Below are 13765 nucleotides of genomic sequence, written 5' to 3'. Positions count from 1 at the left end.
TTGTGTAATGATTTGGGGAGCAAGACAAAAGATGTGCGGTTTCTCCATTGTAGAGTGGACTGCTATTCTGGACAGTGGTGCCATTAGGGTAGGATTTCAGGGCACATGTCTAAGAATGGACAGACCTTAAGTTGAATTCTCAACATTTCTGCACCGCTCTGCCATTTTTATTTTTATTTAAATAAAAAGTCCTCAACAAAGCTTGTAGGAATTTTAGTGCAATATTCTCCTAATATACACATTTTTGTATGCAATTTTTGCCTTGTGTACACATATGGGCAAGCCATTTCTCCTAACATAAAGCCTCTTTCCATGCCATTTTCACAAATATATGCATTTATATGCACAATATACCCTAACACATGCACTGTTGTATCCATTACTTGGCTGGAGAACTGCTCTGCAAAATTCAGAGAAGGGCAGATTTCAATGAATGGCTGTGTTTTTGTTTGTGAACGGTTCGGAAAAGTGTGAATTGGGGAGGTTCACCTTTAAATGCATTCTGAATTATATTTCTCCCCCGTCTCTATCCAAGGACAATGGATAGTTGACTTCATATACTGCGATGTATGTCATTTCCAACAATGTATATTGCACATTCCTTTTGGCACACTTTCCCCCAATAAACACTTTTGCATGCATTATTTGACAGGAGGATGGCTGCACAAAATCTGAGAGGTATTGACGGACAGCTGTGTTTCAGTCTGCATATTGTTTTTGAAAGTCCAACCTAGGTAGGCTCACACTGAAATCCAAATTCAACCAAATTCCTTCCCCATCCCTACCAGAGTCCCACTCAGGGTGAGCAGGAGGTCCCCCAAACCACAGCAGAGCTGGCTTATCAAGTTTTGATGTGAGTTGAAGTAATACCTTCTAAAAAGTCCCCCCCCCACCCTGCAAAAAAATTCAGCTCTAAGATGACCAAACTGTACCAATGATATCAGTTCCGGTCCCCTGAAATCAGGATTGTTATAGCAGCTACACCTGGAAACTGAAGAAACAGGCCACTTTAGGGCTTGGGACCATACTTGGTGGTTCTGGTGTGCTGTCATTTCCAATTGCCAACATTTAATAGCCTCGCAGCAACCAGAAGCTACACTATGGGGCACATCAAAGGACACGCTTTGGAAATATTGGCTAGCATTGCTTTTGGTGGAAGGGGCAAGTGACCCTGGGCTCTTTCAGGATGCAGGACTGAGGAATGTGGGAACCAAAGCTGGCTCTCCCATCTCATCCAATGCCCTTTTGGACTCTCATTGACTGTGGCTTGCACTCTTCCATCTTTTCCTGGATTCGGCCTTCTTCCTCTTCTTCCTTTTCATCTCCTGCTTCTTCTCCCCTCCCGTTGGAAACAATGGGATGGAATGAAAGGGTGCCAGTTCAAAGGTTGCTGTGGTTTAATCTCCAGTTTGAGGGTTTGTCATGATGCTGGGAAGGCGTTGCATCCTTTGCATTCTCTGCATACCCCTAATTCATTCACAGAACACGTGCTTTTTGATGCTGGTGAAGTTGGAGCTCTGATGTCGTTGAGAAGGACCGCTGATGATTCTGTTGCAACTGGAGTAGGCGTGTAGGGATGGATGAATCCATCTGTTTCTGTTTCTGTTTTCCATCTTTCTCATCTTAATTTCAATGTCACATCCTTTCCACAACAGTCTGCATTGGAAAAAAACAAGTCATCACAGAAACCCATCAGTTTCTCCCAGCAATACGCATTTTTCTATGCATTTTTCGCCTAATAAACACATTTTAACAAGCAATTTCCCCTAATATATACATTTTCTGCACACATTCAGGAGAAGTGAGAATTTTGAAGGGTGGCTATATTTTGACTTGCATGTTCTTACAGGATGTGCAAATTAGGTAGGTTTGCATTACTACTATTAAGCAATGTACAGTGGTACCTCGTGTTACAGATGCTTCAGGTTACAGACACTTCAGGTTACAGTACCTCGTGTTAAGAACTTTGCTTCAGGATGAGAACAGAAATTGTGCGGTGGTGGCATGGTGGCGGCGGGAGGCCCCATTAGCTAAAGTAGTGCTTCAGGTTAAGAACAGTCTCAGGTTAAGAACGGACCTCTGGAACAAATTAAGTTCTTAACCCGAGGTACCACTGTATACTGAAAATGCATATCAAACTGAATTTCTTAGTGGGAGGGGAATCCAACATTGAAGTTCCCTCTCTAAAGTCAGAACTCTCAGGGAGATGGGGAGAAAGTGTTCTGTTGGCCTCTGGAATACCCTCTGGGGGTCTATAGGTTTGCTGAGCCAGGCTGTCAGTGTGGTGTAGAGGTTAGAGTGTCAAACTAGGACCCAGGAGACCAGGGTTCAAATCCCAACTAGGTCAGCACCCAAGATTTACATTGGTATGTTCTGGTTGTAAATGTATGGTGTAGAGGGAGCCTCAGACATTCAGAAAACAGAATATGAAATGAAACACAGAATATTTCCTTTTCGGAGGTCAAATCTCCATTGTTTTGCACTAAATACAAATGTGATGTATTTGCTCTCTGTTCCTTCATTCTTTAAAAGAACATTTTGTCATGGGACAGATTACTTTGAAATACCTGCTGTTGCTCCTACCCAAATTAGTCTAAGCTGTAGTCAACATCATTGGGGTTGGCTGATCAGTTGTTCCTTGGTTTTGTCAGCAGAGGGAACAGTTTAGCCAGCTAAAGGAAGTTAACAAAGATGCAACCTTTTTCTCAGAAAGCTTGAAAAGCCTGGTCAGGCAAGGGGAAGGAGGAGGAAACAATGAGGAATTTCGAGGAGGTAGTATTAATTTAGGATTCCTCTTCTTGAATTTCTCAAGTCACCTGGATGAAAGTCAGGAACAACAACAACAACAATAATAATAATTTATTTATACCCCACTCATCTGCCTGGGTTTCCCCTGCCACTCTGGGCAGCTCCCAAAAGAATATTGAAAACACGATAAAAGAGATAAACAAATATCTGACGTTTAGAAGACATCAGAAAGCAGTCCTCTTTAGGGAAGTTTGACTGATGTATTAATGTATTTTTTATCTTTGTTGGAAGCTGCCCACAAGGGCTAGGGAAACCCAGCCTGATGGGTGGAGTATAAATAATAAATTATTATTAATAATATTACTATTATTGCTATTATTGCCAGAAGGCCCTCGGTGCTGGACCTCAGGGTCTTGGCTGAACAATGGGGGTGGAGACACTCCTTCAGGTATACTGGTGGGTCTGCACCCAAGAAAGGCTCCCACCTGCTGCAGTCAGGATTCCCAGCTGAGGTGAGGGGCTTGGAGAGTGTCTTGCTTGATGTAATGGTTCTAGGGGTTGCTCGTGCGTAAATCGGCACCACACCTGGCTGGGTTGCCTGAGTGGACCCTTTCTGTCCAGACAGCCACTCACCTGTGGCTGTCTCAATCGCTGGCAGAATCCGTCAGTGGGCGTTTCTTGAACTTCTTCCAGCAAAGAAGTTCTTTGACGCCTAGTCTCCGCCTAGTCTCCCTGCGTGGAAGCCTTCTGCGCAGGGAGGGTGTGGGCAGCGGAGGACCCGTGCTCTCCCTGCTGGTCTCCGGCGAGGAGTCATGGAGCCACCTCGCCGATTCCCCCATCTGCCCCCCTTCTCCACTGGTGCTACGCTGATTTCCTTCCCCAGAAGATGGGCTGCTTCTCTCCCTCCCGGGTGTAGGGACTAGTGGCCCTTCAGATTATGCTGGACAACAGCTCCTACTGCCTCAACCATTCACCATGCTTGCTGGGTCTGATGCGAATTGAGAGTCCTCCAACATCTGGAGGGCCAACAGGTCCCCTTACCCATGAGCTATATGGGCAAGTGATGTGACTTGTTAGAAAGGTGGTTCCCTATGTTCCATAACCTCCAAATTAAGAGAAATATTTGCATCAGTGATAAGAAAGGAAAGATAGAGGTGCCATTGCAGGGGCAGAGTTCTACAGTCCTACTCCCACTGGCGGAGGAAGGGGGTGTGGTGGGTGTGGCCTGCCCTGGGTGACATCGCCGCCCCGCCCCCGGGATGCTCACCCCGCCCCCACAGGTGGCTCGTCCTGCCCCCGCGGATGGCTAGCCCCGCCTCCAGGTGCACAGCATGTGTGCCGCTCCAGGTGCTGGAGCAGCTATCTCTGCCTCTGCCTACTCCCATAATGCCCTGGAACCATTCTGCACCCAGGGCAGTCTGCAAATGGTGAACCCACCTTTGCCATCCCCAGCCATGTTCAGGGGCTCCATTTCACCCGTTTGCCTATTCTTTGGGGATACGTTTGTATTGGGGAAGAGAAAGGGTTAATAGGTTGACCAATAAGAAAGCCCGGAGGCGGAGCCTACCTGATTTTGAGGCTCAGCCCAGAGGTTTTGACAGTTATATAGGTTGGTTCTTTTTTTTGGGGGGGGGGAGGAGATAGAGGAGTCAGAGTGAGTGAGATAGGGACTGAGAGGGAAGAGAGTGACAGCGTTTCGAATATATTTTAAAACTTGTTTGTGTTTGAAATAAACTTTAATCTTCATTGTTAACTCTACCTAAGACTCAGTCCTTCACTGAGTAGCCCTGGGTTTCCCCCCACAAAATTGGTGGCAGGGGAAGAATAAAGTAGTGGTGTACAGGTCAATAGTCCATGAAACGACCGGGGGCTCTGTACAAACCCACACCCCTTTTTGCCGCAAACACCTGAAATGTTTGTTTCAGTGATTTCCATCACAGAATCCATTAGTTTCCCTAGGGGCTGTGCCCCAAGTTCCACCAGCACACAGGCTGGAAGTTTCCTTATACAGTGGTACCTCGGGTTACAGACGCTTCAGGTTACAGATGCTTCAGGTTACAGATTCCGCTAACCCAGAAATATTACCTCGGGTTAAGAACTTTGCTTCAGGATGAGAACTGAAATTGTGCAATGGCGGCATGGTGGCAGCGTGAGGCCCCATTAGCTAAAGTGGTGTATCAGGTTAAGAACAGTTTCAGGTTAAGAACAGACCTCCGGAATGAATTAAGTTCTTAACCAGAGATACCACTGTACTGAATCAGATCACTGGTCCATCTACTTCAGTATAGTCTTGTCAGATGCTGGTGGTGGTTGCTCGTGAGTAACCAGGCAGGTCTCCGATCTGTCTTTTACAGGTTTTATTGTGCAAACTATTTACAGTGCAGATCCACAAAGTTCATGTCCATCTTAGTCACTTGCAGAATCCGGGAGTGGCCCCTTCCAGCTGCTCCCCCAACATAAGAACTTCAGCACCCCAAGCCTCCTCCTCCCCTCCTTGCGTTTCACCCCTCTTCGCAAGCTGGGTGACGGAAGTGGTGTGTGTCCCTCCTGGCCAGCCTGGTAAGGTGAGGCGCTGGAGCTCTCAGCAGCATCCTTGAGCCCTTTCCCCACTGCTGGAAGAGGAACTGCTCCTCAGGAGTTTTGGAGGCTCTCTTTATCCCAACGACCCCCTGCCTCCCTCCTCTGTTCTGATGGCAGTCCCCTGATAGTCTGCACACAGACTGGCAACAGCTATCCAGAGCTTTAGACAGAATCCTCTCCCAGCCCTGCCTGGAAATGCCAGGGATTGAACTTTGGAAGTTCTGTGCGCCAAGCAGATACTCCACCACTAAGCTGTAGCCACAGGTTTCCAGCTGTGACCTAGAATTGTATAGTTAAGGGTCTCTTAAAACTTATTTGCTGTTATGGGAGGAACCTTTCCTCCTTTTATTTCACACCTTTCCCCTTACACCCCCATGTTAATGAAAGAATCCTGTAGGAACACACAGCTCAAGATGTCCTGCCAGGGTGCTGCCTCCTTAACATGCTGTTTTATTCATGAAAAAATAATAATCCAAATTTGCTGTTTACTTTCTTGATTAGCATCCAGGTGCCTTATTTACATTTCGTCTGAAATTAATTCAGCTTGATTCTTTGAAATGCAAATGCCTGGAGCACTATCACTGAAGGAAAAGTGGTAGATTTGTCCTTTCAGAAGTGACGCTGCCTTACTATTTATAAGGAATTGGCGGTTTAAAAATTCACAGGTAAGTGCATTTAGAATTGTTTTCAAGCCCCGAAGGGGTGGGGGAGTGAAAATGTTGGTGTCAACTGAGGATGGAAATGCTCTTTTTAAAAACAACAACAACTAGAAATTTCCAGTTGCGGTGGTTGTCAACTCTACAGGTTTGCCTGCTGCAGAAGACAGACAGAGAAGTATATGTTTTAATCTCCCAACACCCATCAGCGGTGTGAATTTAAAAGCTGCTATATGTTCTCAAAATAGAACACTTAAGTTGGAATAATATTTGCTGCCGGTAACCTCCTGCAAACTCTTTCTCATTTGCTTCCATCTTGCAGCATAAATGGTTCCCAGGCAATGTAAGAACCTAAGTAGAATCTTGCTGGTCCATCTAATCCTAGATGCCGTCATCTACACTGGCCAACCAGATGCCTCTTCTTAGTCCACAAGCAGCCTTCTCCTGCAGTTGTTCCCAAGCACTTCCATTTGATGGCTGGAGGTTGCATGCAGAATCACAGAGTTGTAAGGGACCCTGAGAATCATGTCGTCCAACTCCCTGCAATGCAGGAATATGCACCTGTCTCAAACAGGGATTGAACCTGCAACCTTGGCATTATCAGCACCATGCTATCATGACAGAAGCCATTGCTGGACTTACCCTCCATGAATTTACCTAGCTTGCCTTTGAAAGCCCTTTATCACTGTCGGCGAGTACACCCTCCTTTTACAGCTGCACCTTGAATTCCAGCAGGGGCAGCTATGATTCCTGCCTATCCCAGTGGAACTTGCAGTAAAGGTAAAGGTAAAGGGACCCCTGACCATTAGGTCCAGTTGTGGCCTACTCTGGGGTTGCGGCACTTGCTTTACTGGCCGAGGAAGCCGGCGTACAGCTTTCAGGTCATGTGGCCTTCTGACCGGCAAGCCCTAGGCTTTGTGGTTTAACCCACAGTGCCACCCATGGTTAAATTCAGTGCTGTTAATGGGGATCGGGCCCAGTGTGGAACCAATCTCAACAGGCCTGGATGGGGTGCCAAATTTTAGAAGGTGTCAAATTAAAGCTGTGCTTGCTGAGGAAGATCCAGAAACACGCTTTAAGACTGTTCAGATTTTTTCTTTGCAATTGCAGCCAAAAGCTAAGGATGCAAGAAGGCAGAGTTTTCCATTCCGCCCTGTGTTTGTCCCATGCAGCAATGTTTCTGTTCCACTGCAATTCATCTCCCACCATTCTTTGCCCCCCTCCTTTTTTCATTGAAAGAAAAATGTGACAATCCCCATCACCCACATTTGCCCATTCAGAAGGCTGTGTTCATCTCTAAAATTTAATAGCAAAGTTCAAACAAGCACTGAAGGGGAGAGAGTCTGAAAGTTGCTGATGTCAATATGAAGGAAAATGGTAACACAGGTTACAGAAAGCGGCTGGAACAGTTGGTCCTGGGTGCCAAATGCAGCTGTCCAGCCTCTCCTTCTGGCCCTCAGGACTTTCTCCAGTCCATTTCTCATCCCCAAGCCACACCTCTCAAAGCGGTCTTCCTCCATACCCTCCTTGAGTGATTTTGTGTGGCTCAGAATGGCTAATCCCTCTTCCTGGGGAACTCTGAGAGCTGCAGCTCTGTGAGGGAAACAGGCATCTCCTAACAACTCTCCAAACCCATAACAAGCTACAATCTCTAGGATTTTTTGGGGGGAGAAGCCATGACTGTTTAAAGTGCTATAATACTGCTTTAAATGCATAGCACAGATAGGACCACAGTGGATATAAGACAAAACCCTGGAGCATACAGCACTACTAAGGCAGTCATTCCTGAGACTCAAGCAGTGCTGGCCCATCCATGAGGCAGACTGAAGCAGTGGCCTCAGGCGGTGGAATTCAAGGGCCATCTCCATGGGCCTCCCCCCCTGCCGCCGCCAGAGAAGCAAGGAGAAGCGGCTGAGGCAGCTTCTGGGTTCTGGTGAGATCTTGCAAATGTCCTGCAAGTTCTTTCAAGAGGCCCTCAAGATTGTGTTGGAGATGATATCTTGCAGGGATCTCACGAGGCTTTGGTGGGGGTGGAGGGTGGTAACGACACGCAGGGCAGCACCTTCCTGTTTCGCCTCAGATGGTGAAATGAATTTCTCTAGTGCAGGGGTCTGCAACCTTTAAGACAAAAAGAGCCACTTGGACCCGTTTCCAAAGAAAAAAAAACTGGGAGCCGCAAAACTCGTCATTATAAAAATAACTTTTTTTGTCACTTTTTAAAATTATTTCTTTGTTTGACCCCTCAGAATTACTCATCCTCATAGAAATAAACATTAAATTAACAAGTTACCTTTTTTTGTGTGTGTGTTCTTCACTCCCCTTCAAAATAGTGACCAGCGTACATGCCCCTTACAATGTAGCAGGCGGGCGGGAAGGTGACGTTGGGATGGTGCGTGACTAACGCACGCACTGCCCTCATGCGATGTCACAGCCAGTACAGCGCCCGCCACAGTGGGGAGTGTCGGGGCGCACAATGCACCTCCTCCCCTCGCTAGTATCCGCCCCGGAGCTGCGGCAAAGGTGTAAAAGAGCCACATGCGGCTCAGGAGCCGTGGGTTGCTGACCCCTGCTCTAGTGGAAGAAGCATCTACGCTGAAGGATTCCAAATCACGTACCATATCACAATGCTACCTGCAATGCACTTTGTGGAATGAGAAGGCAAGCAATAGGCTTTACAACAAAACAACAACACCACAAACTGGCTTATAAGTCTAAAACCAAATTTACTAGAATAAGAGCTAGAATAGAGATAGACTTATAACCATTCAAACAACAAACATACTAAGATGCCATGTGCAAGACAAAACCTTGGAGATACTGTAAACATGGAGTGGATAGATGTACAACTCTATCTTAACAAGTTACAAATGCAGTAAATGTTATTCAGACTGGATAAATGAGCCATTCAACAAGTAGCGTAAGTCCAATCACAGAACGGCAACCCCGTGCTGCCGCAACGGCAAGGGTAGCACACTGGAGAATATGAAAACGTTTTTCAAAGCTGTTTTTCAAAGATTGAACTGGATGAGATGTTCTTCAATGGGTTTTGAGTTGGAAACACAAAGCCGTATGCATGGATCAATCATGGGAAAGCAAATCAAAGCCACCACCCTGGTGAGAATACCGCAAGTGGGCAAAAGGAGACCTGTTCTCCGGATATATTACAGGTTTTGCTACACGCATCATCAGTCTGAAAAGCTGCATGATACAAAATAGCACTCCAATTACACTGCCTTTGGGTGTAACACAGGGCTTTGTTGGGTAACAACATTATCATCAGTCTTCCAAAGAAGTGGGCACAGTCTGACCTTGTACCAGAGTTGTGTTGTTTGTATGTTATGTTCCGCTATGTATTTATTGACATAGTGTGCAAGAGAGGAAATAAGACGGTGACAGCAGTTGCATTTAAAAAAATACCAAATTTATTAGGAGGCTGGTGGGAGGGGAAGTGCTTGTGTGTAGGGAGGGAGGGGTACTTCCTATGGAACATTTGGCAGAACATAGTGTATGAATACCTGGCTGAACTGTCAAATATTTATACATGTATGAAGTCTTGCCTAGTGGCTACCCCTTGCTGCTTCACACATTTGCAAACTTCCATATCAGAAGTGATAAATGCATGTAAAGACATCGAACATCTCTCCCTCTCCCTCCTTCCCTCTGCAACAGATTAATATTTCAAAGGATGATAGGAATGTAATGACAGAAACATACAAGAACATTTGCACATGCTGTACAGTACTCAGTGAATGACAGCTTCGGGAACGCCTGCTCCATTGAAGATGGAAACTCAAGCTGAACCAGTTGATAAGGTCAGGTTGGTAATGCTTAATGGGAGAAAAGAGGTTATTTTACCACAAAGCTGTGGCAACTGCTGCCTTTCCACACAGCCATTTTGAAGGTTTGTGGTTCTCTTTTCTTTCTATTTATGCTCACTAAAATCTTAAATGTATCCCTTTTTTTTTGTTTTTTTGTTTTTTGTTTCAGAATTTTACATCCCATGATGGAACTGGGTGCAAAATTCAGCATCCAGAAGATATCAATTTTTTTTTTTAAAAAAAGAAAAGGTTTCTAGTCCATATGAAACATGACTTCAATGACCTACAGAGTTCAAGACTGCTCCAAATGACTAGCACAGTAAATAATTCAGTGAGATCTATGATCAGATATTTTTTTATGGATTTTAAAAAGTTTTTTTTGGTCATTGGTAAAGCTACTGATTTTAATTGGTGCAACAGCACCTGAGGAAGAGGCCACTTAACCCCTTCCCTTACTCTGATTCCCAGATTTTAATTGCTCCTCCCTTATTACCCCTGTAGCAGAAAAATATATATTGTGGTACTTATAAAGTGCTTGCATTTCCCCACTTTGGTGGAGGAACTTGGATCCAGAAAACAGCACATGGGAAAGTGTTAAACAACCACACTCCTAGCCCAACTGTTTTGGGGCTAAATTAGTGGAACGAAAACAACCCACAACTAGAGAACATTGAGGTGTCAACCTCCCATATCCTATGTGGTTTGGTCCTCTTTGTTGTGCTTCTATTTTATTAGTGTAGAAATCAGAGAACTCCCAGGTTTTTTTCTTTAGTTAGATAAGATACATGGGTAGGCAAACTAAGGCCTGGGGGCCAGATCCAGCCCAATCGCCTTCTAAATCCGGCCCGTGGATGGTCCGGGAATCAGCATGTTTTTACATGAGTAGAATGTGTTCTTTCATTTAAAATGGATCTCTGGGTTATTTGTGGGCCCTGCCTGGTGTTTTTACATGAGCAGAATGTGTGCTTTTATTTAAAATGCACCTCTGGGTTATTTGTGGGGCATAGGAATTCATTCATTATTATTTTTTTTTCAAAATATAGTCCGGCCCCTCACAAGGTCTGAGGGACAGTGGACCAGCCCCCCTGCTGAAAATGTTTGCTGACCCCTGGATAAGAACGTAAGAAAAGCCTACTGGATCAGACCAATGGCCCAACACATAATGGACAACCAGATGCCTGTGGGAAACTCTCAAGGAGGAATCAATAGCAAGAGCACCTTCTTCTCCCATGATTTCCAGCAAGTGGTATTCAGAAGCATTACTGCCTTCAACTATGGAGGCAGAGCATACACAGCATGACTAGTAGCCATTAACAGCCCCCCCCTTCATGAATTTGTCTAATCCTCTTTTAAAGTCATCTAGGTTGGTGGCCTCACTGCCTCTCATAGGAGTGAGTTCTTTAGTTTAGCTATGTATTGTATGAAGAATTCCTTTCTTTTCTCTGTCCTAGATTTTCTAATGTTCAGCTTCCTTGGATGTTCACGAGTTCTAGAGTAATGAGAGAAGGAGTAAACCATTTTATCGACCCAACCTTCTCCATGTCATGTTTAATTTTATGAACTTCTATCATGTTGTCTCTTACTTGCCTTTTCTCTAAGATGAAAACCCAACTGTCAGCTGTAAAACAGCCAATCTCTCCCGCTTACATGAAGCCTCTGGACATTTTTTAAATATGTATAAAAAAATTTATTGGTTTTTACACATATTTCCAAGCATAACATCTCATGAACATCAAATCAAATCTTTGGCTATCACAGCCTAAGACTTCCTTCAACCCCGTCTAATGGTTTTCTAAAATCATTTCTAATTCTGCATTTTATGACTGTAATTATTGCTATAAATCCAAATCCTAAATAAACTTATACTTAATCCCTTTTGCAGTAATTTATATAATTTTCCTCACAAAACTTCTTGTAACCCTACAAGCGATGTTGATTGATTACAACTGTCTTTCAAATACATCATACACTTCTTCCAGTCCTTCAGGAACGTCTGACCCTGCCTGTTCCGAATTGAAGCCTCTGGGCATTGTCGTCCGTGAACCTTATAAGATTCTCTCTCTCTAAACTGCCCCTCACTTCTATTAATGGGTGAGCGATGAACATGTAAGCAGAAAAAGCCTTTCCGCCGTGCTCAAATACAGCTGCATCAAGCCATTCAAAACCCAGAAACTAGAACACAGCAATAGGTGTGGAAATACTACTAGCAGTGATAGTAGCAGTAGTATAAACACACGGCGTCATATGCAAACCATACCCCCTACTTGGGTTGGCCAAAATAAACTAACCCATGAAAACATCCAGCTGAAATAATATTCTGACACACTGAACAGTATAGAAAGCACATCAGAGTTCAAGGAGAACTGTTTCTGGTGTGACCACTAATGGATATTCTTGTTACTTTGGAACATTTCTGTGGAATCCTAGAACTTGCTTGATGAGATATCACCAGTTATGATGGTGGGCAGGGGTGGCCTCTCCCACTTTGCCACCTGAGGCAAAACTGGAAGGTGCTGACCCTCCTCCCCACCCCCTGGAGCCTTGCTTATTGGGTTTGTATGGCTGCAGAAGCTGGTTCCAGGTTCTGAGGAGATCTTGCAAGAGGTCTGTGAGATCTCACCAAAACCTGGAACCCACCATTGCTTCTCCTTCTTTTTCTGGTGGTGGCTGCAGTGGGTGGTGCCCCCCCCCGCCACATGAAAAGTGAGGAGAAGCATTTGTGGCAGCCATGGTAACTCCCAACGAGATATTGGAAGAGCCCCACAAGATCTTTCGTGAAGCCACAAGTGCTTTTCCTTACTTCTCCAGTGATGGTGGTCCAGTCCCCTAATGGGGTGCTTCCCATTGGATTCTGCCACCTGAGGCAGCTGCCTCAGGCCATCTGATGGGTGGGCTGGCACAGAAGAGTGGCCATTGGCTAGTAGTACAGCACATGCTGCACAGAAGATTTTGGATTCAGTCCCTCTTCAACAAGGACTGAGAAAGACCCACATGGAGACCCCAGAAAGCTTCTGCCAGTCAGATTAGAGGACATTGGCTGGATGGACCAACAGTGTGACCTGGTTTAAGGCAGATTTCTACCAAATCTTCAAAGTCTCCCCACCGTGTACGAACATAGGCTGCTTCTTATCAAATCAACTTGGAGGTTTTTGTTTTTTTAAAAAGTCTAGACCAACTGATGTAGGATAAGTCAAAATACTGGGATCAAATGCAGGAGAAGGATAAAGGCTGTATTTATATGTTGGTGGGAGGGAAGGAATTGGATTTGGGTGAGGAAAGAATCAGCAGGGAACCTGAAGTGAATTCTCAGAATTCTGCATGTTAGAACACCAAGACTAGGTTATGACACCCAGGGGGGATTTCTCTCAGAAATGTCTAAGAGAAATCATTCTGTTTTGAAAGAAGGTACACATTCTGAATTTATAGTACTGTGTAAATGTGTGCTCTGTGTTTCCTACCGCTGTGAAGTAGGGTTCTTAAAAAAATTTAAATAATAAAAAATAAAAGTATCTAGTTAAACTGGAAGACTGGAGAGAGCATAGATAAAGAGAATAAATTAAACATGACTATATTATCATAGGTTCCCTGACTGAAAAGCATTCTTGAAAAAGAAAAGAAAGCCCACAAACTTTAAGCACATGAGCAGTTAAAATATTTCATATTCCAAGGTGAGAGGAAGAGAATATGAATTGGCTCCATATTCCTGAGTCAATTTGTGGCACAGTGTTTGTAATGCAAAATGCTCCCAGCAAAATAGACTCCAGTAACGAGTTCATACTTTCAAAGAAGTGGTGAAAAATGCCTGAGTGACTGCTTTTCAGTATAGAATGAAAAAGGGTAGATTTCCTCCACGGTGAGATCTAGGAATCCCTTGTTTTTAGTAAAGTAAAAAGTAAAAGTAAAGTAAAAATCCCTTGTTATTTTTTGCAGAAGCAGACTAAGAACATGCCACCAACTATTTTA

General features: G+C 44.6%; 1 long non-coding RNA gene across 1 annotated transcript; it reads right to left on the bottom strand.

Moving 5' to 3' along the window:
• Window positions 1–1379: 1379 nt before the first annotated feature.
• Window positions 1380–4226, bottom strand: LOC309345385. The gene is made up of 2 exons (XR_014158217.1): window positions 4186–4226; window positions 1380–1656 (listed from the first exon to the last, which is right to left on the bottom strand). It is a non-coding gene; the product is annotated as an uncharacterized lncRNA (long non-coding RNA).
• Between the last annotated feature and the right edge of the window lie 9539 nt (window positions 4227–13765).

Source organism: Podarcis erhardii, assembly GCF_964252035.2.
Source record: "Podarcis erhardii genome assembly, chromosome: 7".
In the NCBI taxonomy this organism is placed as follows: Eukaryota; Metazoa; Chordata; class Lepidosauria; order Squamata; family Lacertidae; genus Podarcis; species Podarcis erhardii.
Note: the sequence above shows the minus strand (reverse complement) of the source record. Positions and strands in the feature narration are given on the sequence as shown.